This window comes from Myxocyprinus asiaticus, chromosome 33, assembly GCF_019703515.2.
Source record: "Myxocyprinus asiaticus isolate MX2 ecotype Aquarium Trade chromosome 33, UBuf_Myxa_2, whole genome shotgun sequence".
NCBI classification, from domain to species: domain Eukaryota; kingdom Metazoa; phylum Chordata; class Actinopteri; order Cypriniformes; family Catostomidae; genus Myxocyprinus; species Myxocyprinus asiaticus.
The window spans coordinates 30,631,561-30,658,287 of NC_059376.1; positions in this window are offsets into that span (position 1 = coordinate 30,631,561).

The following is a 26,727-nucleotide window of genomic DNA, read 5'->3' on the forward strand; positions in this document are numbered from 1 at the left end:
ACAGAATGGCGTCTGCCCTGGTTGAAAGAGAGGATGGGATTATAGCATGAACATTCTGTTGAATATTATATATCCCTCACATTCCGTCAATACATACTTGTCTCTGCGTGGTGTCTTTTCTTAAATTAATATTCCGGGTTCAATACAAGTTCAGCTCATTCGAAAGCATTTGAAGCATGGTGTAGATTACCACAGGTAACAATTTCGACTCGTCCCTCATTTAAGGAGAAATCGCAGTTAAAGCATGTACAATGGAAGTCAATGGGGCCGGTTCATTAACAGTAAAATACACACTGTTTTTTAAAAAAATAAAGTATAGCCACAACATGGAAACATTATACATGTTAAAAATTTTTAACCTCTGATCTAGATTATTTTAGTGTGATAAAATCGCTTACAGGGTTAACCGGTTAACACATAAAATGTTAATGTCTTGTGGCTATACTGAAACAGTGTGTATATTAAGTGTTTATGGACTGCCCCTTTCACTTTCATTGTAAGTGCCTCACTGTAATTTTTGCTTTAAGAAAATAAAAATAAACGAGGGACGAGTCGAAATTTGGTAATGAATACTATGAGACAAATGCTGTCGATTGAGCTTAACTTGTATTGATCCTGGAATATTCCTTTCATAGTCTAGAATTACTTTGAATTCTAGAAAGATTTAGAAATAACTTAAAATTCTGAGGAAGTTTAGATTACTATGTAAAGGAGAACATGTACACACACACACACACACACACACACACACAGACACCATCAGCCAGTGTTCTTAAACTGGGCCAGTGTTCTGACAATCTGTGCTACCTGCTCAGGATGTGCTACCAGCAGTAAAAACAGTGATGTGTAAAGTTTAAACATGGGTATCACATGTTGGGAGGCACGTGAGAACTTGTCGGTATGTACTACAACAGCATGAAATGTGTTAAAAACCTAGGAAGCACATTTTAGATTCAACTTTATTGTCATTGTGCAGAGTAGAAATGCAGTAGTTTTTGCATATCCCAGCTAAGCTGGGGTTAGAACACAGGGTCAGCCATGATACGGCACCCCTGGAGCAGATGGGGTCAAGGGCCTTGCTCAAGGGCCCAACAGTGGCATCATGGTGGTGTTGGGGCTTGAACCCCTGACCTTCTGGTCAGTAACCCAGAGCCTTATCCACCAAGCCACCACTGCATATCCTGTCAGGCAGATAATATTTATCCTATCTAACCAATCAGGAAGTGCTACCAGCATAACTATCAGATAGTGTGATATGGTGTGAGGCTGTACTAAGCCCTAACCCTACCCCAAACCCTAACCCCAACCCCAAAACAGTGCGAATATAGCGTAGGTAGCACATCCTGATAGGTAGCATGGTAGGTAGCATATATTTTCAGGACACCATCAGCCAGTGTTCTTTAACTGCCCCCCTCCATGATGACAGAATTCAAATTTTTGGGGGAACTGTCCTTTTAATATCAAAGCAAAGATTTAAATACAGATGAGCAGCAAAGATGACAAGTGTCTCTGATCTATTTCCTCTAATATGTCCCATATATTATCCCTCTCACTCTTCCCCTTTCTTCACCTCATCCCTCTCATTAGGTCAACAGCAGCCCCCCCCCCCCCCCCCAGCATTCTCTACCCATACAGGGGGAAAGCCAAATATTTAGAAAAGGCCCAAGCCCCCATAAATCTTTTGCGGGAGAGAAAGGATGAACACGATTTACCCTTAACACACACATATGCATGCTCTCCTCACCTCCATCAGCCAGAGGAAACAGGCACAGATGGAAATAATCTAAAAAAGTGGGGATAAGTAAAGAAAGAGAGCTAAAGAATGAAAGCTGCACTGTGCCTAAGTTAAAAGGTGCCCTGGGAGCCCTAAGTTAGGTAGAGAAGTATATAGTGCCCCCTGTCTTTTAATATATACATGCATAAATGCAGACATGGAGACACAAACATGCACTAAAAATACATTACTGCCTCCTTAAATCTCGGCTACGGCCCACATACTAACACAAATGCCATCCCCTAAACACAATACAAAGACACTTCCCATCCAGCAACTTTGCTCCCCTACCTTTGATTTACAATAACAAAGTTGGTTCCACTCAAGTAGGCTAGCAAATATTCAAGTCTATTTATGCACCTTTTCATTGGAAAACAATATAGTGTTTTGTGTAATAAAGAAAGGAATGCTGTACTGACAGGTCACAGGTCGCAGAAGGAGTAAATTGAGGGCAGATGAGGCCAAACAGAGAGTTTAATTTGTGAATGGAGCTGTGCGGAGGAGAGTGGCTTCAGCACAGACAAGACACAGAGATGTTTGGCTTGCTCTCTAAGTGCAGAATGAGGAACAAGTCCAGTGAGCTGGAGGGCTCTTAGCACTACTGAGCTAAATTACATGAGTTTATCCATCTTACAGATGACCACTTCAATGAAAGCATGCCTATTGTACCTGAGAAACCATGTCCCAATGCCTTGATACACACACACATTTATATCATTGTGGGGACACTCCATAGACTTCCATTCATTTTATGTATTTTATACAGATCTAATGATAATTTCTATCCCCTAACCCTAACCCTACCCCTAAACCTAACCCTCACAGAAACCTTTTTGCATTTTTACATTTTCAAAAAATCAATGTTTAGTATGTTTACTAAGCCATTTCCCTCGTGGGGACCGCTGGCTGGGCCCCACAAGGTAGGTGATCTCAGGTTTTACTATCCTTGTAGGATAAACATGTATACATACACACACATACACACACTCACACACACACACACAGTCACAATCACATACACAGACTCTCATCATCCACTTCATCTCTTTTTCATTCTAACACACACACACACACACACACACACACACACCGTAGAAGCTACATTAGTGAAGACCTTTCATAAATCCAATGTTTTTGATTCTAAGATGAGGATTTTTAGGTAACACTTTACAATTAGTTGTATTCGTTAACAAAATTATATTTTCACCCATGATTTTGGAGCAAAACTACAGGTAACAACAACAACAACAACAACAACAACAACAAACATCATATGGCTATGGTGTGAGTACAAAAATGGGGGGAAAACACTTATTTATGCTGTTTTTTCAAAGTTGGAGTGCTCCAAAAGTATTAAAGATACCTCAATATTCTTAATAAATATATCTAACCTGTAGATTTAGGCGAAAATTGTCATTTTGACACCCCTCTAAATAATGGATTACTCAGTAAATATGAATATATGGTATTTAACATTTTGGATTTCATGGTAACCCAATGTTTATTTTTCATTAGTTAAAAAAAAAAATATCTAAAAAAATTATACATTTTGAGCCAGAGTCCTCTTGTTGAGTTGACACGGAATGACCCCAGTAATTTATTTATTTATTTATCTATTTTGCATCAAAAGTCATATAAATTAACAATAGTTAATGCATTATGAACTAACACTAACAAACAATGAACAATAGTATTTTGACAAATTAAGATTAACCAAGATTAATAATTTAATGTTGTAAAAAAATTATCATTGTTTGTTCATGATACCTAAAGCATTAACTGATGTTAACAAATAGAAACTTTTTGTTTTGTAAACCTGTTGACATTGTTAAATTTAAAGCAAAACATGATTAGGCCAATTTATGAGAATTTCAAAGGTGCTCATAAGTCAATTTTCCACACGTTTCACCATATTAGTAGGACATTTTCACAATTTTTAGTAGGACATTTTCAAAACACACACACACACACACACACACACACTTAGAGAAGAAAGGGCCTCAACTGTCAGGCTGACAGGGAACATGCAGGGATTACTGTGTATCTCTCACTTCCAATGTCCTTAAGAGTTCTAAGAGTCCCTTAGGGTCAGAGAGGAAGATTGATCCCAGGACATAGCACAACAACCTCCAGCCCTGACAGACACCCGATCAACTACAACCCTCCTTGGGGACCCTGCTGGGATCGAGAGCCACCTCAGCCCTTTCAGTGAGCCGCCCTAACACTTTAGCCTCCACCTGCTTATCAACAAAAGGGCAAAGCTCTAAAATGCAAGTGCTTTCTCCATCTCGCTCAGTCAGTTTGTTGGTATTCGTGGCCATCTCGCCCAGTGAAATGTCACCTCTCTAAAGGCCTCTATCTATTTTGTGTATAAATGTCAATAATACGTTTATACAACCACAATATGGCAGAGGATTCTTTGCACAAGCATTTTGTAACCTTTTTTCAACGCTGTGACTTTACTTTTAAAAAATTCGGGTATGTCTTGAATGTTCCCCAAGAGCATCTTTTCCCTTTCTGTTATTTAACTAACCACTTCTCCTGTGTTTCTTTTCCATGTTTATTCTTACAGCATTAATTCCACCTTTTCTCTTTTCTTCTCTCTCTCCGTTCCCCTGCTCCTGTGTGGGCTGTGCAGAGAGAGCTCCCTTGTCTCAGTGTTTGACACGTGTCTTCCTGTGTGGCTGCCGGGACCGCCAGGGACAGGAGAGGAACAAAGCTGTCCAGAGGTCTACCCGATTCAATTACACACCTTGGCCACAAAGAAAACTCAGACCATCTGCACTCACAGACGCAGTGGCCTGCACCTCGACTTTGAATGAAGTTATTTTTAGGAGTCCGGACATTGGGTTTTGTAGTACTGACCTACAGACACAGCTGTTGGGGTTACACAGATAATCCAACATGATTATTTGTAAACAGAAACTCTAATAAAATCACACATAATGAAACGATATAGGGCAAGGTTCCCAAACTTTACTGGACCATCAGAACCCTTATGGGTTATTGACTTACAGGTTAATAACAGCATGATGCTGTGATTTCAAGTTGAAATTTTCTAACATTAAAAATACCAATAAAAATAATTCATAATAAATTGAATGACTAATTTTTTGTTAATAAGATCATAGTAAAGTCTTATATTTTGGTTGATACACCTTTTAAACAACAACTCTAGGTAGACCCTAGTTCAGTATCTCTTGTCTTGACATGGCTTCCATTGTAAACAAAGCAACCACAGTATGCTACAGTATGAGTTTAAAGGAATAGTCCAGCCAGAAATGAACATCATTCACTCACCGTCATGTACTTCCAAACCCCTATGACTTTCTCCTGTGGAACAAAAAATGAGATTTTAGGCAGAATGAGAGCCTCAGTCACTATTCACTATCATTGTATGGAGAGAAAAAAAGATGCACTGAAAAAGAATGGTGACTGAGGCTATCAGTCTATTAGTCGTTTATGAAATGTAAACAAATAATACAACATGAGATATGTAGTGTAAACAGAAACACAAATAAATTAAATCATATTATTTGCCGGTGTTCCAAAACATTTTTTTTTTATAATGGGTTATTTACTTGTGAGCATGTGATTTCAAGTAATTTTCTGACATTAAATATATCAAATAAAATTAATAATACATTTAATTACATAGTTTTGTATATAAGATCATAGTGTTATATTTTGATTGATTGAATTTTACACATAAAAAATATTTATTGTTGTTTGATAGAAATTAGCATTTCCAAACCAGTGTGAACACAACTAAAACACAAAATGATACATTAGACAGAATGAGAGCCTCAGTCACCATTCACTTTCATGGAAAAAAGATGCAATGAAAGAGATTAGTGACTAAGACTATCTGTCTCTAATAACATATTTATTCTTTTCTTTTTTCTTTTCCATGGGGAGAAGAAAGGCATAAAGGTTTGGAACATGAGAATGAGTAAACAATGACAGAATTCGAATCTTTTGGGGAACTATCCCTTTAATAACAAATCAAAGATTTTAATATAGATGAGCAGCAATGACGATAAGTGTCTCTGATCTATTTCCTCTAATATGTCACATATATTATCCCTCTCACTCCTCCCCTCTTTTCACCTCATCCCTCTCATTAGGCCACCCCCAACCCCCCCCCCCCCCACCACCACCACCACAAGGAGGGTTCCTAGTTCTTCAATTCTTACTTCTTGCTGATCCTAATAGCACATCACAGACAAATGCACCCGGTCAGAGACATTCGTTACCCCTGTGACCCCCCCCACTTCAGCACCCAGCACCCAGAAGAGGGGCCCCCAACATCTTCTACCCCCAACACCCAAGCATTGGCCCCCCTTCCACATGCATTGTCCTCTGGGGTTTAATTGGAGCGATGTTCCCTATTGTACTCACACTCAATGGCAGTGGAGAAGCCCATTGTGGGAGTGAATGAGGCCAAGAGTGTTCATTATGTCCCATGGCTGAATGGGTCTATCTGGGGGTAAGGGCCACAACACACAGCGTCCTGGACCTCCGTGGAGGGTGAAACCACAGTCGCTCTGAAATACACTGACGCTTGGCCTGCTGAAAGGCCTGCGACTGCGGCTTCATTTATTGTGAAGGGCTTTTGTATCGCTGAGCTAGATGTATGATAGAGAGAGAAAAAGAGAGAGAGGAAGATAAAGGCAAAAAGTATGGTCAAATGCCTCCTGTGACAGGAGTGCTGCTCCTCTGAGGATGCCCAAATACATCTGAGGGATCTGGAGTTGCCAAGAGAAGGTGAGGAATTTTCCCAAACATATATAGGCCACATTCACAAAACAGAACAGTATGGTTGTAAGTCCTGTTTTTGACTGCTAAGTAAGGTTAAGTCCACACAGAGTTTGATTATTTACGAGAGTGGCTAGTTGTCTATCACATCTTCGAGTTGGGTTTCGGTACCTCACTGAGACAAATTTGTGAGCTGTGTGTCACCCGAAGTTCCAGAAGATGGACCGATCCAAAAGCTGTGGTTAAAAAAGCATTCAAAGCTGCTGTCAGTTAATTAAGCTTTAAAGGTGCTGTAAGCGATTTTATCCATTCTGGAACTTCCATCGGACTAGCCGTTGAATTTGCCATGCCCCTATTTCCAAATCCCCATACTCCAAAGATACGCGTGCACACACACACGGACATGGTAGAAACTGCTGTGTTGGAGCAGATGGAGGGGGGGAGGGTCTCCCAGAGCATTTTGCAGTCCAACCTGAGCATTTCACAGGAGCAGGAAACCGTACCGGCACTTAAACCAGCGTATAGGAGCTGCCCTGTGAATGCACACATATATTGATACTAATAGGCAGAAATTCTTCAGATTTGCTAAACAAACAATATTTTATCCTGCTGTTTACCCAGCCTTGAGCTGTTACAGAGACAGGTGTGATATTACATGGCACCTATTTCTATGATATTGACACGTAATAGAGGCTTTTTTGTATGTCGTTTAATTAAAAAATTATTTATACAGCACATTTAAGGAATGAACTCACATCTATTTGGAATCTTTTTTATTAAATAATGCCTTGTCAATTGTGATCAAACTTTCCAGTGTTATGGAAGTTGTCTTTTATATTAACTTTAATAACTGTAACTGTACAGGTGTTAGAATACGGGCTTGACTTTGGTTATTCGGTTACTGTGTAGACAGAAATTTGGTCTTTATGTAGGCTATAACATTTAAAAGGTAGTTCATCCAAAAATTATTTTATCATTTACTCACCCTCATGTTGTCTCCAACTGGTATGACTTTTTTCATCCATGGAATACAACAGGAGATGTTAAACCCAAAGTATAATTCGTCAGTCGTGAATGCAAGGCGTCAGCGTACGCTGCGTAAGAGCTCTGAATGCATACACATTTGACTAACTGTGCATACTCTAAACACACAGAATGAGCACATGTGCCTGGAATTATTTGCACTAATTAATGTGTCCACAAGGTGGCAACACTCACAATAGAGCCTTTGCTGTCACACAGAAGCGCTAGAAGAAGATGTAATCTCCGGGAAACATCAGGAGAGGAAGGTAGAAACAACAACAGTGGATGTTGAGCATACGAAGAGGTCAGCAGATACCTGCATTTGTATAACTCGAGTCTGAAGAAATAAAAAGACCTTTATGGGTCTAAACTCCTTAAAAGAAATAGTGTAGTTGCTCATAGCAGTCGTAGCGTGCATGTGCCAACCTCCTGTGTATGTGCACAGTTAAATTAAGTATACTTTGAAAGGCTAGCATTCCACTGTAGCATACGCTAAGTGTTCGCGTCAAATCTGAAGTATACTTTGGGCTTTAGGGACAATGACAGCTTAAGTCATCCACTTTCATTATGGAAAAAAGCAACATTCTGCCTAATATTATCAAATCTATCCTTTTAAGAAAATGTCCACAAAGATGCGTGAAACAATGCAGTCATCACTGTTGTCTCACATGTGAATAAATGCCATTTCTCTAGGGGAGAAGCAACAGCTGCTCATTTCCACACCTCTGCAGACCATGGCTGGCACCATGCCCTTAACCTGGCATACTGTCAGGCCCTTCAGCAGATTCATGACACATCATCCAGACCATAGTAATTCAGCACAGGTCATCAGATCAGCTATAATTGCAGGGTGAACTTGGTGTAAAAAACTGTAGTACATTTATTGACATTTTTAGTGCAGCAATGAACGCAGGTTGTTTATAGGTGTAATTTTGCATTTACCAAACATTGCATACTGTAAAAGGACTTTGAGAACAAACATTGTTCCCAAAATTGCCCTTTAAACATTAAGCCTGCAACACAGGCTAGTTAGATCTGTCTTGTTGGATGTCACATACAATAAATCATTTACTCACCCTCCTGACAAACAACCTCAACATGCAAGTTGCAGGTCTAATGCTAAACAGTGTACAGGGTCTAACTTTGGTGACCCAGAACGTAAACTGAGCCTCTTAGGTAAACTTACTAAGCTTCCTTCACCCAGACTGCACTGCCTGCAGCCCCGCCAGTCTCCTTCTGCCCTGTCACTGGAGCCACACTCGGCAGAGAGACACAGTCCTGGAGCTGTCCTGACAAACTCCAGCCCTCACCCTGACCAGTATTCATCACATCACCTCTAACAGCCCTGCTATTGAAGTTCAGGCTGCTCTGAGAAGGCTCTCTATCACTCATTTCCGATGTTTAAGGCCTGAAGCAAAGACAACTCCAGAGGTCATGCAAATGAACACACATAAAAAGAGCTAAAATTTCATATGAATCTGACATTATAAGCAGCATGTCTTGCTTTTCTTCCTTTAGTTGAGAGGAGCATGTGTAGGCTCTGTGTTATTCCCTCAATACACAAACAGTGTCTACCACCCTGCCCAGGGGTGGACTGGCCATTGGGAGAACCGAGACTTTTCCCAAAGGGCCAGCCGCGAAACGGGGCTAAATGGGCCACGATAAGCTGAAATGGGCCGCCACGTTATGCAGAACGGGCCACAAAACGGTGCCGCGATATGCAGAAGGGGGCAGTGATATTAATTTTATGTAAAATCCCAGGCCAATTTCTCTTACCAGTCTGCCCCTGACCCTGCCCCTCAAAACACACATATGCACAATGATTCATATGTATCACACACAGTAGATTTTCCTTCTTTCTGCCTGTTTATTTTACTCTAGTACAAAGGAAGCTTGTAGTAACCCATACATGCATACATTAAAACACAAGTTACACATACACTGAGTGCATCCAAACACTATGTAATACACATGCACTACCTCAGCGCAATCACAAACATTCATCTGGGAGGGCCTGAGGCACTATGCTCATACATGCTTGCACACAGACACACACTCATCTAGGTGTTTCCTCAACTTCAGGCAATTTCATGTCCCAGGGGTTGATTTTTATTATAACTATCAGATTTTTACTTTTTGAAGGTCACATATTAAAACTAACTTAGAAACTTCTTACCATGCCTTCATCATTTATTTTCAGTACTTTCCAAATGCCTTTAATGTATAAATTCTATTGTTTTAGCCTTATCGCAGACCCAGACTTTCATTATTAAACTATGAAAATCCAGTGTAAAATTTTTATGTTGTGACAGATCTCTAGTTACTTTGAAGGAGGAGGCAGGGGCCAGGTGAACAGTCCATGTAAATCTTTATTTTTCAGTTTATCAGCTTAACACAAAATAGTTTGCTTTTCAGCACAATGTAAATGCACACACACTCTGCTGTGTGTGTCTTTCTCTTTGTCCTCCGGCAGTCTGGACACCCTTTTTATCCCTCTCCAGCTCTCACTGTAACACAGAACAGCTGTTACAGATAATTTCCTACAGGTGTCAATCCTTACCGTTCTTCCTCTCCCAGCCTCGCTGTCCTTCGCCCAGCTCAGGCCGGGGAGCCATCATCTACCTATACCCCCCCAGAGAAAAAATCCTGTGGACCACATCGAACTTAAAGAGCACCTATTATGATTTTTCAAATATTAACTTTCATGTAGTGTAATATATAGCTGTTTGTGAATGTTAAAAAGTCTGCAAAGTTTCAAAAATCAAAGTGCATGACAAATGGAGTTTTGACTCCCAAAAGAAATAACCGATTCTGAACACCTGAAACGAGTCGTTAGTAATTCCAGACTTACTTCCTGTACTAACCTATGTAATTTGGTAACAAAAAAACCCACCTCTGGTCTTCATTGGCTGCTCGCGAACAGCTTTGACCCATCCTCAAACACTACACTAAGTGGTAGACCAATCACAACAGACTGGGACATAGGACCAATCAGAGCAGAGTAGGCTCTCTGAAAGGAGGAGTTTAGAATGAATCCTTTAGAACGGATCATTGAACGAGTCGTTTTTGACACTGGGAATAAAGGTAATGCTGCAATTTAAATTATGAGCAAATTAAAGTTTTTTTTGACCTTGGATGCATGTAAATCTATTGTATGAGACCTTTAAAACAAAATTAGGCACGTTTAAAAACCATAATAGGTGCTCTTTAAAAGGCTAGAGAGCTAGAAACCAACGGGTGATCCGCGCATTGGTATCCTTCTTGCAATGGAGCCACGTGCATGGTGGGGTCTGAACAGAGGGTGAAAGCATGCCCCAACAGATAGTACCAGAAGGTGAGAACTGCCCACTTGATGGCCAAACACTCCTTCTCTATTGTGCTGTACCTAGTCTCCCTCAATAAGAGTTTGCGACTAATGTACAGCATGGGGCGCTCCTCCCCCTCCACCATGTGGGACAGAACCACTCCTAACCCCCTTTCCAATGCATCCGTCTGCAAGATAAAAGGGAGAGAGAAGTCAGCAAAGTGCAATACCGGCCCACATTCAAAGTGCAGCTTTCACCAACGTGAACGCCTGCTGACACGGCTCCATCCACTGGACCGGATCTGATGCCCCCTTTTTAGTCGGATCAGTCAGCGGGCTGGTGACAGTTAAATAATTAGGCACAAACCTGCGATAACAGCCAGCCAGCCCCAGGAACTGTCTTGGGCAGGCTGCAATCAATGTGGTTTTTTCAATTTGGGGCCACACCTGCCCGTGACTCAAGTGGAATCCCAGATACCGTACTTCCACCCAATTGCGCACTTCATTGGGTTTGCCGTGAGTCCCGCTCGTCCCAACAACCTCAGGACAGCCCTCAGATGCTGCGCCGTCTTGGTCCATGAGCCGCTGAAACATAGCTTGGGCCCTGAACAAACCAAACGGAAGTGTCACGAATTGGTGTAATCCGAACGGTGTGGAAAATGCCATCTTTTCACAGGACATGGGAGTTAAGGTGACCTGCCAATATCCCTTCGATAAATCCAGTGTCGAATAAAACCAAGCCATCACTCTTCAGAACCAGCACCATCGGGCTGGCCCAGTCACTGTGGGATTCTTCTATTACCCCCATATCTAGAATGGCCTTTAATTCTTCCCAAACCACTTCTTTTTTGTGCTCAGGTAATCGGTAGGGATGACTGCGTACCACTACCCCTGGGGTCATTTCGATATGGTGCTCTATGAGATTCGTACAACCGGGAAGAGGTGAGAACACGTCTGAGAATTCTCCTTGCAACCTGACAACCTCCATGACTTGTGACGATGAGAGGTAGTCTCCGTAAGTGACCGGAGTGACTCGATCAGTGGCTTTTAAGTTCACCTCCGGTCCGAGCTCCTCCCTCTCTGGAAACTCTCTGTGTGACCTCAAAGGGTCCTTGCCACTTGGCGAGTAATTTAGAGCTCGATTTGGGGAGCAATACATAAACTTTATCTCCCAGTGCAAATTCCCGTAGACGAGTACCCCATTATACAGTCAGCTTTGACGTTCTTGAGCCCGGAGCAAATTCTCCTGTGTTAATTTCCCCAGTGTCTGGAGTTTTGCTCTAAGGTCAAGAACATTTGGAATTTCGTTTTTTCTGTTTGAAGGTCCCTCCTCCCAGTTTTCCCATAGGACGTTGAGCACGCCGCACGGTCGACACCTGTACAATAATTCAAATGGGGAGAACCCCATGGCGGCTTACGGGACCTCTCGTATTGCAAATAATAGGTGCTTGAGCCACTTGTCCTAATTTCAAGCGTCTTCGTGCACAAACTTACAAATCATAATCTTTAGTGTCTGATTAAATCGTTTGACCAAGCCGTCTGTTTAGGGGTGGTAATCGCTGGTCCGAATCGATTTAATCCCCAATAATTAGTACAGTTCACATAGTGTACGTGACATAAACGTAGTGCATTGATCAGTGAGGATTTATTTCGGAATCCACACTCGGGAGATTATTCTGAAGAGTGCCTCCACAATACTTCGTGCTGAGATGTTGTGCAGAGGCACTGCTTCTGGATATCACATTGCATACTCCACCAGAACCAACACAAAGCAGAGTGCAATGTCTTGCTGGAGGCGTTGACTATCAATCACTTTCACTTGGTCAAAGGCGTGCCTAAGGGTCTCGTCTCGAATCTGCTCCAGAGAGAAATCCCCTGCAGAGAATCCTCTAAGGGTGGGGGATGCCATGGCTTCCTGATGTGGATCTGATGTAGATGGCCCTGGCACTGTCTCCCCAGCCAGCAAATCGCACACCACACACTGATATATTTTGTTACAGGACCCATCCACACAAATTCCCCTCAATAAAGTTGTAAAAATTAGGGGGATCTGGACCAATATCTCCACCTCCATCATGGGGCATCGGTCCTGGAAATGCCCAGGTTCCCTGCAGCTCCAGCAGACTGGTCCAGACTTCACACCTACACCCGCGGCAGCAGATTCACCAGTCTGTGGTGGAGAGTGGAGAGGGTTAGGGAAAACCATCTGGTTGATTGGCTCACGGGACCAGGGAACCTGTTTTGGGGTCAGAATTCCCCATTTCCGGGGAATAGAACAGGACGAGGGGAAGGAGAGGGGGAGGAAAGAGAGAGAGAGAGAGAAGAAGAGGGCTCGCCGGCCCCCGAATATGCCGCCAAATGGTCCTCAGCCAGCTGGATTGCCTCCGTCAGTGACGCCGGGTGGTGGACCCACTCAGCCGTTCCTTTCGGTAACCGGCCGACAAACTGCTCCAGTACCAGGGTCAATGACATCTTCGTCGTCATGATCCTCTGCCAGCAGCCACCTCCGACAGGCATCGCAGAGCTGTTGAGCAAAGGCAAACGGTAACCGCATTCGATATACGGCAGAGAACAGAAGCACTGCTGATGTTGTTCTGGGTTACGGCCAACCCGTTGCAAGATGGCCCGCTTTAGGTCCGCATACTCCATGATGTTTGCGACTGGAAGTTGTTGGGCCACGAGCTGGGCTTCCCTGGACAGCATGGGCAGCAATCGGGCTGCCCACTGGGTGTTGGGCCAGCCCCACGCTTCAGCCACCAACTCAAAGAGCTTGATGAAGGCCTCTGGATCTTATTGTGGCCCCATTTTCGTGAGTGTGGTGTGGGGCTGGGCTATGGCTCCGGCCGGGGTTGTGGCTGGAGTACTCCCCTGGGCCATCGAGCTCCACAATATAAGACAAGTTATGTTCAGTCAAGCTGTAATTTTGCTAGATATTAGCTAGAGTGTGAAATTAGGCTTAGCGAGACTAAGAATTTTGTTTTTATCGCTGTCATTTACACCACAGAATTTATTAAACCCAATAGACCTTATTCAGGTAGCGCCATCTTTGATTTTTAATGGGAATGAAACTGCGGCTGTGAGGGATAGACTTACCATCTATTCAATGGAAGGAATAATATAAAGCTGTATAAAGCTCCTAGATCACATCTGATTTTCCACAACTCATGCTGTCTGGAGTTCTTTGTATACTGAATGCTTTTGGACAGATATTTCATTAATCTTTTGTCGGCGGAACGATCCAGAAACACTTCAAACTGCAGTACAGCCCATTGAAGAGACTGTACGTCTTTACCTCAGAGCCTCATTGTCATTCCCATTAAAAATCAAAGATGACGCTAGCGTGAATAAGGTCTATACAGAATTATAGATGTGCTGGAAATGACACTGGTGGGAATTTTCATGTCTTTCAGAAAAGAAATGACAAAAATTACATAAGTCTCCTGTGATGCATGTACATACTGTTGAACCTTGATAGAAGAAAAAAATTAAAATAACTAGTGAGAGTGTGAAAAATGTTTTAATCAGATTTTCCTTTCTAGAAGTCCACAGCGTTAAAAGTGCCAGAAGTTGAAGAAAACCCCATGTACAATGTTCTTAAAGGTCTGAGTCAGCATCTGGATTAAATGGCAGATGTGATAGTGGTTCCGCATCTGGCATTTGTGTGTTTGTATATGTGAGACACATGTACATACTGACTGCTGTATCCCCTTTGATGGTCGGTCCTTTCCTGTTTAGCCTGGGCGTCTGCTGGGCGTCTGTGGGCAGTAAACAGAAGAGGGCCATGTAACCGCTGTGGCACAATCAAAGAGACGGGACAGTCTCATTGAGGCAGAAAACCCATGGCTGACCCAGACACTGCCACTATGACAATGAAGAACTTGACACTCTTTGCATTAACCATGGCATCACTCAAATGCTCTGAAGACATGAGAAGCAGAAGATATTGTGTTTAAAGGAACATTTCAGGTTCACTACAAGTTAAGATCAATCAACAGCATTTGTGGCATAATGCTGATTGCCACAAAAATGTATTTCATCTCATCCCTCATTTTCTTAAAAAAAAAAAAAAAAAAAAAGCAAAATCGAGGTTGGTGAATGGGGGCCAATGTTTGGAGGGTTTAAAGACAGAAATGTATAGCTTATAATTTTCTAAAAGCAATAACATTAATTCTTCTGTTAAAACTTGTGTATTATTTAAGCTGTAAAGTTTTTTAAATTATTATTTTTGCAAGATTTCAGGATTCACTGCATTACAATGTCATTCAACGAAGTTGTAAAATTGGGTATAACTTTACAAAGAAAGGTGAGTGATTTTATCACAATAAAATCATGTTAACACGCATTTTGTTTACGTCTTGTAGCTACGTTTATGGATTGGCCCCATTCACTTCCATTGTAAGTGCCTCACTGTAACCCAGATTTAAAAAAAAAAAAATAATTAAGGAGGGACAAGTCTAAATAAATTTTTGTGGTAATCAACATTATTTTTTAATTGAACCTGGAATATTTCTTTGAGAGAGCATCTGCAATATTTCCACCTCCTCTTCTTCCACTACTTTTTTTGTACCAAATTAGAATGTCTTAACTGCTGCTTCTCTCTTTGCTCTTTAATTTCCCTCACTTTTAAATTCTTCTCCTCTCTATTCATTTCTGCCACTCTCTCTGAATAATAACAGAGTAAAACCCTGCCATGCAAAGGCAAAACTGAGTTGTGACCAAAATCGGTTCTGTTAGACTATGATCATGTCTAGTGACAGACATGTTTGGCTAATCTATGAACAGATTTAGAGAAAACCGAGTGTGAAAACTGCAATAATGACAATATCCACATTACAACAAAGTAACTTTGAAGCCAATTTTTTTTCAGTGTTGTTGGCAGTACTGCATTTTGATTTTGTAGGGCAGAATGTCTGTCTGCCTTTTTCACAAAACCTCTCAATTGCCATCCACCCCTCCCCATAGTGTAGCTTTATCTACAGAAAGCCATGTGGTCTTCACTTTTAAAGTGACATTTGTTATTGGAAACAGTGTATATGCCCACCCGTGTGCTGCACATCACACAGAACATGCTGTTGAAGATGTAAAGCTATCGTGTTCTGCCAAAAGCATTCAGCAGCGAGAACAGTCGTCACCCTGTGAACCCCTAGATCTGGCTGGGAGAGCCATTATGCAATCAGATGGTGGGTGTGGGTTTTAATGGGCAGCCAGGCTGCATAAAACTTGCTGCTCTGATTGTTTTGCAGCCATCATACTGTAAAATCCTAAGCGATTTTCAACACCGCCCTCTTTCATTGAGAAATGCCAGAGGAATATCTGCAGGACAAATGTTCCCCACACTGGAGCTGTTACTGGCCACACGGTGGAGGATATTTAGAGGCGAATGAGAAAGAGAGTGTGCTGAAATGGACCGATGTGTGAACACACACACATAGTGGAAGGCAGGGCCTGAGTCCATGGGCTGTGTGTAAATGAGCATTATCTTCTCTGCAGCCCCTCACATTCTGACTCGCGCCACATCACAGAGCAAAACCCAGCCAGTCAACTCTCATCCAGCCATACATCTGTCCCCAAGCACTGACAGGACAGAAAAAGACAAACAGAATAAGAGAGAAACAAGCATAGCAGAGGTACAGCAGGGACATTCTAAAACACTTAATGGGAAAACCGCTGAACGTGGCTAAGCATTATATTATGATATTGGAAGACCAAATTCAGTATGCACCTTATTGATGATGCATACTATATACAAGCAAGCAGATGAGCCCAGAATCTAAAAGTTGCATGTGTTGCAAGTGATCCCCCCCACACCATAGAAAACTATTACAAAGAAAACGCTTAACATGACTTAATGTACTAAGCATGCATAGGCTGATTACTGAATTTGGTCTTTATACATTAAGCTATGTTAAGCATTTTCTTTATAATGGTTTTCTATGGAGGGAAAATGCTTAATGTGCAACTTTATATATATAAATTATATATACATATGCACAAATACAAATATGGTATATACAGATAGTGCAAGGGAATCTAATGGAAAAAGAGGTAGGATATGTTGGATGAATATAAATAGACTAAGCTGTGTATTGCATATAATTATTGCTCAATGGGACAGTTTTAACTGTTCATGAGATGGATAGCCTGAGGGAAAAGCTGTTCTTGTGCCTGACAGTTCTGGTGCTCAGTGCTCTGTAGCACCAGCCAGAAGGCAACAGTTCAAAGAGATAGTTGGCTGGGTGAGTGGGGTCCAGAGTGATTTTTCCAGCCCTTTTCCTCACTCTGGAAGTGTACAGTTCTTGAAGGGAGGGCAGGAGCCAACCAATAATCCACTCAGCAGTCCGAACTGTCCTTTGTAGTCTTCTGATATCTGATTTTGTAGCTGAACCAAACCAGACAGTTATTGAAGTGCAGAGGACAGACTCAATGACTGCTGAGTAGAACTGTATCAGCAGCGCCTATGGCAGGTTGAACTTCCTCAACTGGCAAAAGAAGTACAACCTCTGCTGGGCCTTTTTCACAATGGAGTCAATGTGGGTCTCCCACTTCAGGTCCTGTGAGATGGTAGATCCCAGGAACCTGAATGACTTCACTGCTGCCACAGTGTTGTTCAGAATGATGAGCGGGGTCAATGTTGGAGTGTTCCTCCTAAAGTCCACTATCATCTCCACTATTTTGAGCATGTTCAGCTCCAGGTGGTTTTGACTGCACCAGACAGCCAGCTGTTCAACCTCCTTTCTGTATGCAGACTCATCATCATCCTGGATGAGGCCGATGACAGTAATGTTGTCTGCAAACTTCAGGAGCTTGACAGAGGGGTCCTTGGTGGTGCAGTCATATGTGTACAGGGGGAAGAGTAGTGGGGAGAGCACACATACCTGGGGGGGCAACAGTGCTGATCGTATAGGTGCTGGAAGTAAATTTCCCCAGTCTCACTAACTGCTGCCTATCTGTCAGAAAGCTGGTGGTCCACTGACTGATAGAGGTGGGAACAGAGAGTTGGTTTAATTTAGTCTGGAGAATATCTGGGATGATGGTGTTGAAAGCCGAACTGAAGTCAACAAAAAGGATTCTTGCATATGTCCCTGGTCTGTCCAGATGTTGCAGGATATGATGCAATCTCATGTTGACTATCGCCTACAGACCTGTTTGCTTGATAAGCAAATTGAAGGGGATCCAGAAAGGGTCCAGTGATGTCCTTCAGGTGGGCCAACATCAGTCTCTCAAATGACTTCATGACCACAGAAGTCATAGCGATGGGTCTGTAGTCATTAAGTCCTGTGATTTTGGGTTTCTTTGGGACAGGGATGATGGTGGAGCATTTAAAGCAGCAGGGAACTTCTAGGAATACTCCAGTGATCTGTTGAAGATATGTGTGAAGATGGGGGTCAGCAGGTCAGCACAGGATTTTAGACAAGTGGGTGAAACACCATCTGGGCTATGTGCTTTCCTTGTCTTTTGTTTCTGGAAGACCCAGCACACATCCTCTTCACAGATCTTAAGTGCAGGTTGAGTAGCAGGAGGTGGAAGGGGGGGGGGGTTGCAGGAGGTGTTGATGTTTGTGTGAGGTGAAGGTCAGAGCGAGTGTGGGTTGTGAGACTGGGCTTTTCAAATCTACAGTAAATCACATTCAGGTCATCAGCCAGTTGTTGATTACCTACAGTGTTGGGGGATGGAGTCTTGTAGTTTGTAATGTCTTTCAGGCCTTTTCACTGATGCAGGGTCGTTAGCTGAAAACGTGTTTTTCAGCTTCTCAGAGTAGCTTCTTTTAGCCACTCTAATCTCTTTTGTCAGTGTTTTTCTGGCCTGATTGTACAAGATTTTATCCCCACTTGTGTAAGCTTCCTTTTTGGCCTGATGAAGCTGCCTGAGTTTTGCCGTACACCATGGTTTGTCATTGTTGAATGTTAAATAAGTCCTAGTAGGAATGCACATATCCTCACAGAAACTGATATATGATGTCACAGTATCTGTGAATTTGGTCCTCTGATTTCACTGTCTTAATACATTAAGCTATGTTAAGCATTTTTCTCATTAAGCATTTTAGAATGCCCTGTACACAGCAAGATAGATAAAGAGAGAAGCAGAGTGATAAAGGATGAATGAAAAAGCAAAATTGATATAAAGAGAAAGCAGTAGAGGAGTAAAGAGGGAGGGGTTTCCAGCTGTGTCCCATTAGAGGTGGAGCACAGGAGGTGGTTGGGGTTGGCAGGGGGCAGTGTCCAGGAAGTGCTAAGAGGGACATACAGTGGTCTGGACAAGGGTTTTATTAGACAAACTGCCCTCTGTCTCTCTCTCTCTCCCTCTCTCTCTACGCCCTTGGGCCTAGCAAGGGCTACACCAGTACATAACTATTAGAGCCGTGGAACCGGGGCCAGACCACCCAGAGACACACACATCATAATGGCTACCAGGAGGAAGTCCTGCCATCAGGCCTGCAGCTGGAGTGAAAGAGAGAAAGACTAAAAGAGAATGTGGATGACAGAGGCAAACAGAGAAAGAGGGAGAAATAAAGGAATGAAAGAGGCAAACTGCTGTGGTTTTGCCACTAAAGCGCAGAGCTCTCCTTTGAATTTAATTTAATTTTATTTTATTTTATTTATTTGTTTTGTCTGATGCATTTGATGAAATACTAATCTTGGTTTTTACACACAGTGGCACTGAAAAACCAGGTTGAAATAGCTTACGTGCTTGCAAAACAGAATCGCGACGGACAGTGTGCAGCAGTGAATGGACGTTCCCGCTGTTTTAGTAATGATTATCAGTGATGATTATCGTTGGCGGTCCGAGGGGTAAAATACATATTCAAGGCAAATCCGAGTCATTTCTGTGGTATGTCTGCTTATTAGCATATTCATCACCGTCGCCTGGGGTAACGTAACCAAAGTTTTTAAATACGGTATCTCGCTTTAAAAAGTAACTGAACCACGACGAGCATATGTGGAGAATTTGACACAGCCACTCTCCGTGTTAACATTCCTGAGCAGGATGTGTATACCAGTAATGAGCCTTGGCTCGGACTTCTAAGATCCTTTCCTCCATTGTCTTTGATCTTCTCCATCTGAGTTGTATATTGTACCGTCCAAACACGCGGACCGTCGCTATCTCTGCAGACCACAAGAATGTTTGACTAAATAACGTGATTCCTCGGCAGAAGTCATGGAAAGCAAGTATAGCTGAGGTGAAGGTGGAAATTTGCATTAGAGATGAGATGGGTGGGATTCATATGTTACAATAGTAGATTCTACTAGTTTATCCAAATATAATGGCAAGTATGGATCCGGTTTAGGTCTACAGTCTGTTGCGGAGTGTTTCATTATGACTTAAGTTAAAGACAGATTCCCTGACTCAGGTTGAGTAATTTATTATTTCAGCCATCCAATCATTAAGGTGTTTTATACAGCTAGACCTGATCTTTTTGGGGGGTTTTCTTTCATTAAATGAGAAGGCCAGCTACCAAATACCAGGGTACGTCAACAAGTTTTTAAATAATCATGTAGCCTATCGCAATCCATAAATCTTGAGTTGATACTTGGGTCATACATCACTGACAAATAAAGTTCTCAGAGGTGATAAAAATGAAAAATCTTTTAAAAATCTAATTGAAAGTGTCAAGTTCGCAGAAATGAAATTGTTGAATCCATGCTGGTTTTACAATTTTGTGAAGAAAAAACAACAACAACATTTTCTACAAAAATGTATTTAATCATGTGGTGTAACCATCAAGTAAAAGGGATTAAAATACTTTCCTTGTAACTTGAATACATGAGTGTTTGCACATTTGTCATTAATAAAAAATAAAAAAAAGTTTTCAAACGTATTTTTCAAGATGAATCATTGTGCTTCACAAATATCATGATTTTTTTTAGTCAGGTATATCAAGAAGTTTTCTAAGAGTTACACAAAATGACCTGACTGAAATGTGCCTTTTTGTAAAAATGTCAAAATCTTGACATTTAAACACTTTAAACACAGTCATGAGGGTGTACAGGGGTCTTCTGTGTTTTGTTTTTGTCACATGACAACAAAATGCCTATGTTGGTTACACCACATGTCTTTGATTTGGTGGACAGAAGTCTTTTAAATATTAAGATTTTAAAATAAAATTTTAGATTATTTTTAAAAAATAATGATAATATTCTGCACTACTCAAACCAACAAACCTCTTTTTCAAGACTTTTATTTTCATGATTTTTTTTTAATCACATTGTTTTTTTGGGTGCATTAATATCAAAATGAGTTTAAACTTATTAATTAGAAACATTTTCATAATTGAAAACGTATATTTAAATAATTGTTTTGTGTTAATTGCATTTGTAATGTAATGTATCTTTGAATAATTTAATAGATATGGACAAAAAACTGACCGTCACTGTTTTGACACACTTATGGTGGAATTTAAAGATTCTCAGAGAGAGGTTACTGTAGCTTAAAACAGTATATGCAAAATCAACTTATTTGCACTGAATTATTGCCATTTTTTATTTAATATTTTGAATAATATATTTTACATGGTTTCAGTAGCCTATTGTCCTTTATTTTTTTTAAAGCCCAAGAAGTAAAAAAAAAAAAAAAGGGTTCCATTTCAAGGAAAGAGCAACACAGCGCACCGTTTAAAAATGCATCTTTCACCCTAATCTCTGAGTTCACATCAAAAAATGAAGCTAATTCATTCACAGGTAATTATTAAACCACCAAAAGCTATCCAACACAAAGATTTAAGGAGAGGGTGTCCCTGCCAAAGAGGGATCGAAAGCAGAGTGTGGGGAGGGTTTAATCTCTGTCTGACCACATTGTCACTCTCACATGGTTGGTCTCTCCTCTCACCCTCTTCCTTTCCGGTGCAAGGCTACAGGCTCCCTGACAGAGCTCAGGTCGGGAGATTTAATACTTAAGCTATTCAGTCATTAAGGTGTTTTATAAAGCTAGCCCTGGCCTTCTCTCTCCCTCGTAAAAAATAATATTTGTCTTTCCAACTGTACTGTGAACCACAAAGTCCTTATGTTTTATTTTCATCTGTGCTGTAAAACCTTGTTCTTGCCCTCAGTCCCACCTGGCTATGGGCAATTACCTTGTTCTCTAACTGTACTGTGGCATGTATTCATGCATATGTATGTGTGTCTGAAGATGTATGAGCTAAGCTGTGGGGAAGCCACACTCAGGGCAGGAGGTCAAGGCTACTTGAGATTGCAAGAGAGTGTAATATGTGTTTTAATTTCCTTCTGCCTGGCACACACACACAACTGCACGAAGACAAATATGCAACCTTATTTTTCCAGGAATACTTTTGAGTCTGTTGGTAACATTCTGTAAATGAAGTGTCGGATGAAGTTGAATTTACAGAATGGACAAGTGAAGTATGCAAGGGGTGGAATTTTCATACCTGAAGCTTAAACAGACTCTGTTTTATTAGTAGAAACTCCACAGCGACTGTCCAGACTTTTAACATCACAGTGCACTTGAGTTCTCTGTCAAGTCAGCTAATATTATTGCTGCCTAATTAGCTAATCAAAGCGCTAACTTATAAGATGTGCTGAGTGATCCTGTTAGCATTGTGATGAGTCATCTGTCATTTTTCTCCTCTACTCCAGGCTCGTTAGAGGGCTCAACTGACAACAGTCTGCTGTGGGTATGTAGCTGTGGGCCTGAATATGAGGAACTCTTCAGAGAAGACGCTGATGTTCAAAAAAGAATACTGCCACACTAATCTTACTATTTTTGTGGTATGCAGTATACTGTGCATTTGTACAGTATACTTTGATTTTAACATGAACTTCTGAAATTTAATGAATTTCTAGATGAAACAGGATATTTAAAGGACATTACTTGATTTTATCCATCAGGGAATTGATTGGATCATGAAAAGTGGTCTCTATGACAGTTGGCCTAAGGGGAGGTATTGAAAAATAAAAAGGCTTGGTGTAAAAAAATAAAATAAAATTACAGTTGTTTTAGAGGCCAACAAGTTATTTCAATATGAATAAACATTACAAAGACAAATATTTTTATTTCTTTGGAATAACATGCACAGATGAGTAATGTAGAATTAGAAAAGGAATGTGTATTAAGAATGTAAATATCGTAATATAATAAAATATAGTAAATAATTCTAATATATAAAAACAAATTATCTTTGTTTAAAAACCAACATGATCACACAGCAAGTTGTCATGTTGTTTCCAAAAGTTCCAGTACCCAAATATCGGCTCCATCTCCCATCACACATTTTTACTTTGGTTCAAATTATTCACTTTTTTCCTGTGGCACAGCCGGAGGCTCATTGGATCAGCAGTGAATGAGTTCTGGGTTCTAGTCCTGCATCAAAAACAGGAAGTAATCGTGTTTGCAGAATTAGTGCATGATTCAGAGGTTCCATTTTCCATCTAAGATTACATTTTTTACTCCACTGATGGTTAGGTTTATTGTTGAGGTTTAGGAGTAAAGATAAAAAAAATATGCATTCCATTTCACTGTATTACTATCCTTTATAACTAAAAAAAAACAAAAAACAACTGGCTTCTGGCAGCACTCTGTGGGCATTTCACCCAGAATCTGAGCAAAAGCACTTCCCAGTTCGGCCACTGGGGGTTGTGTTTTGATTTCCGTTAAACACAGACCGAATTAAGCTCAAGAAAAGTCAACCTACTGTTTCTGAAGTCACTGTGAGATCAGTCTGTAAAAATAGCAGATGATCAGAGCTGATTATTTCCTGTCAGAAAGGGGCAGAAAAACACCTCTGACAATTAGCCGTGGAATTACTTTGAATTGAATGACAATGTAAGCACAGTTGCTATTTGTAAGCTTTGCACTGCTAGAATTTTACGAGGTGGAACTACAGTTAAAACTTTAACTAAACTAGTCTGATTACTCACCTTAAAACTCGACACAGCAAGAAATATGATGTGTTTGTTATAGCTAAAGCAGAGGCTGCTTGATGTAAAAAGGGACAAGCTTCATTATTCAGAATTAAGTTAATTTGAGTTAAGAACATTAAAAACATTAAGAAATCTTGCCAAAGTAATGTTGGCCTAAAAGGAGGCTATTCAGAATTCAGTTAATGTGAGTTATCTTGTTTAAATTTCTTTAGAAGTTATTTAATTGATTAATAGTGATTTCAAACAAGGCAGCATAAAAAAGCTGAACCACCTAACTATCAGTATCTGTTCTAAATAATCATTATCGGCACACAATTGTTTTATCGGTGCACCCAAAAATGGTTATTTTCATTTTATGATGACATTCATCTTTTTCTAGAGTTATTTTTTGATCATACTGCCAAAGGTTTAGACATTTTTACACAAAACTGGATTCAAAATGCAAAATAGGCCTAACTATTTTTATTTCCGAGATGTCAACTAGACAGCACTTGCTAAATTAAACATGCAGCATAGTGAGGTCATGTAACAACAACCATCTGAAACTGTTATTTCGTGTTAGTAGTCTCATATTGTTTTATAAAAATTGTTACTAACATACAGTATGTACTGCACAGTATGCAATAAGCAGTATGATAGTATTTTATTCAAAACACCAATGCACACTTTAGGTGATGGTGTAAAATATCCTTAATAGAAGTTTACACTGTCGCATTTATCCAGATACACCACGTTCACCATTAGGAATAAGTGCATTCAAATCCTGCTCCTGTAATTTACTCAGGGTCGGAGTGATTGTGGTTGATGACTGTTCATAGCCCTTAGAATGAATAAACTAAGTTGTTAGTTTTATATCTTTTAGCATGTGTTTTTGTGGGTGTATATGAGTGTTTCATGGCCTTGTCATCTCATAGGAATACAGAAAATTGAGCATCCATTTGACCAGCTTCATATTAAACATTAACTCCTGTTCTCTCGTTAAAGCTGTTAGCACGTCACTCTGTAGGTTGTAAATACCTCTTCATAGCCTCTTCCCTACCTCTGTGTGTATACCTTACAGTAATGAGGTATGCCAGGTGGCACAATGTGTGTGTAATTTGACAATATCAGATAACCCTGACCCCTGCAACCATCAAAATTGTCCTTCCTAAATTTAAACACATTCTAGTAACCTCAGTACATATCAATATATATCTTTTAAAAACTTCCAATACACTTTGCTCTTTGAGACATGCACTAGATGCCATTTTCACAACTACTAAATTACATCCTCAAAAAACTTCTGTTTATCATTTGAAAAGGATGTTTTTTGGCCTTGATTAGGCCATATTAATCAGATTGTCGGATTTGTTTTTATTCCTCCAATTCTATTTTCAGAGATAATCTTAGATCATGACTAGAATATAAATCTTTTGGCCCCGGCATTCTACACTCTCCATAACAACAGTTTTTATATCCCTCCTTTGACATTCTGACTGATTTTGTCACCTCTGTCCTTGCCGTCCCATTAATAAGGCAAACACATTACGACACAGCAAAGAGAAGATGACAGGAGAATGAAATTCTCCTCTTGAACCTCCTCCCAAAGAATGAAAATATTATCATATGATCATTTTATGATTTGAGGTTTGACTCTGCTATTTGCCTTTAAAGGGATGGTTCACCAAAAAATATAAATTTTGTGATCATTTGCTCATCCTCATGCTGTTTCAATCCTGTATGACTTTCTTTCTTCTGTGGAACACAAAAGGAGATGTTAGGCAGTTTGTTAATCTCAGTCACCATTCACTTTAATTGCATCTTTTTTCCATACAAGTGAATGGTGGCTGAGGCTGTCATTCTGCCTAATATCTCCTTTTGTGTTCCACAGAAGAAGAAAGTCATACAGGTTTGAAACAGCATAAGGGTGAGTAAATTATGACAGAATTTTAATATTTGATTGAGACAACCTTGTGGACAATGAGTTGCACAGCTGAACTAAGCCGGAGGAGCAGAGAAACAACTATGGGCATGGAAAGATGGTGTATTCAGTATCAGCATTGAGTTACAAGCTTCAGCATTGTCAACACTTTTACAACTCTCTCACATTCTCCCACTCTCTCTCTCTCCCACTCTCTCTCTCTCAATGGAGGATCAGTATTTGAGTGACTCTACCCTCTGCCAAACTCACTCAATCTTGATAGCCCCTCAAAACATGAGATCTTTCAGAGTTGAAAACTCTCATGAGCGGTTGGCCCTCATGGTCAGACACATTGAGTGCATCTGTCAGAAACATTTTAAGCAAAAACCAGCTCACATAGATTTTTGCCCATTTCCCCGATTTCATGTTGCATGTAAACACCTTTACTGGTGTTTTTATATAATGTGCACAAGTGTTATGCAAATAACACATGTTTTGTAGTCAAAAGCAGAGAATAACACAATGATTTCAAATCTTGTGTAAACATGGTTTTCTTGTGTTGCTGGAATTTTTGAAAGGTTTTTTTGGTAGTTATCAGCATATTGGTGCATATGTAATTGCACTCACTAATATGCTCACTAAGCTGTAGTGTTGGGCGACTCTATGGTTCAGATATGATCATGTTCCCCCTTTCTCTCTTATTATAATGTCCTGTTCTATCTCTGCTCTCTTCTAAACAAAGTGCCAAAAAATACCTGCCTAAAAAACTCAAAGTCTGACAGCGATGGAAAAGAACACACATTATTATCAGTTTTGTAATGCTTTTACCCTTCCATCTAATGAGAATTTTCTCTGAGTCCGAGTCTCTCTCTTTCTCTTTTGCTCTTTCTTCCTCTCTCACCATTATCCACTTTTGTCTATTTTCCTTTGCTGCGTTTGTTTTTCTGCAGCATTCCAACGTTCCACTGCCGCTTTAAAGCTGGATTCCTGAGTATAAATGGATTACATCATTGTTATTGAATAGATGTTGCTAATTCAAATGTGCTGTATGGATTTGGTTTTAGAAATCAAGTACAATAAGTGTTTGGAGAAGAGC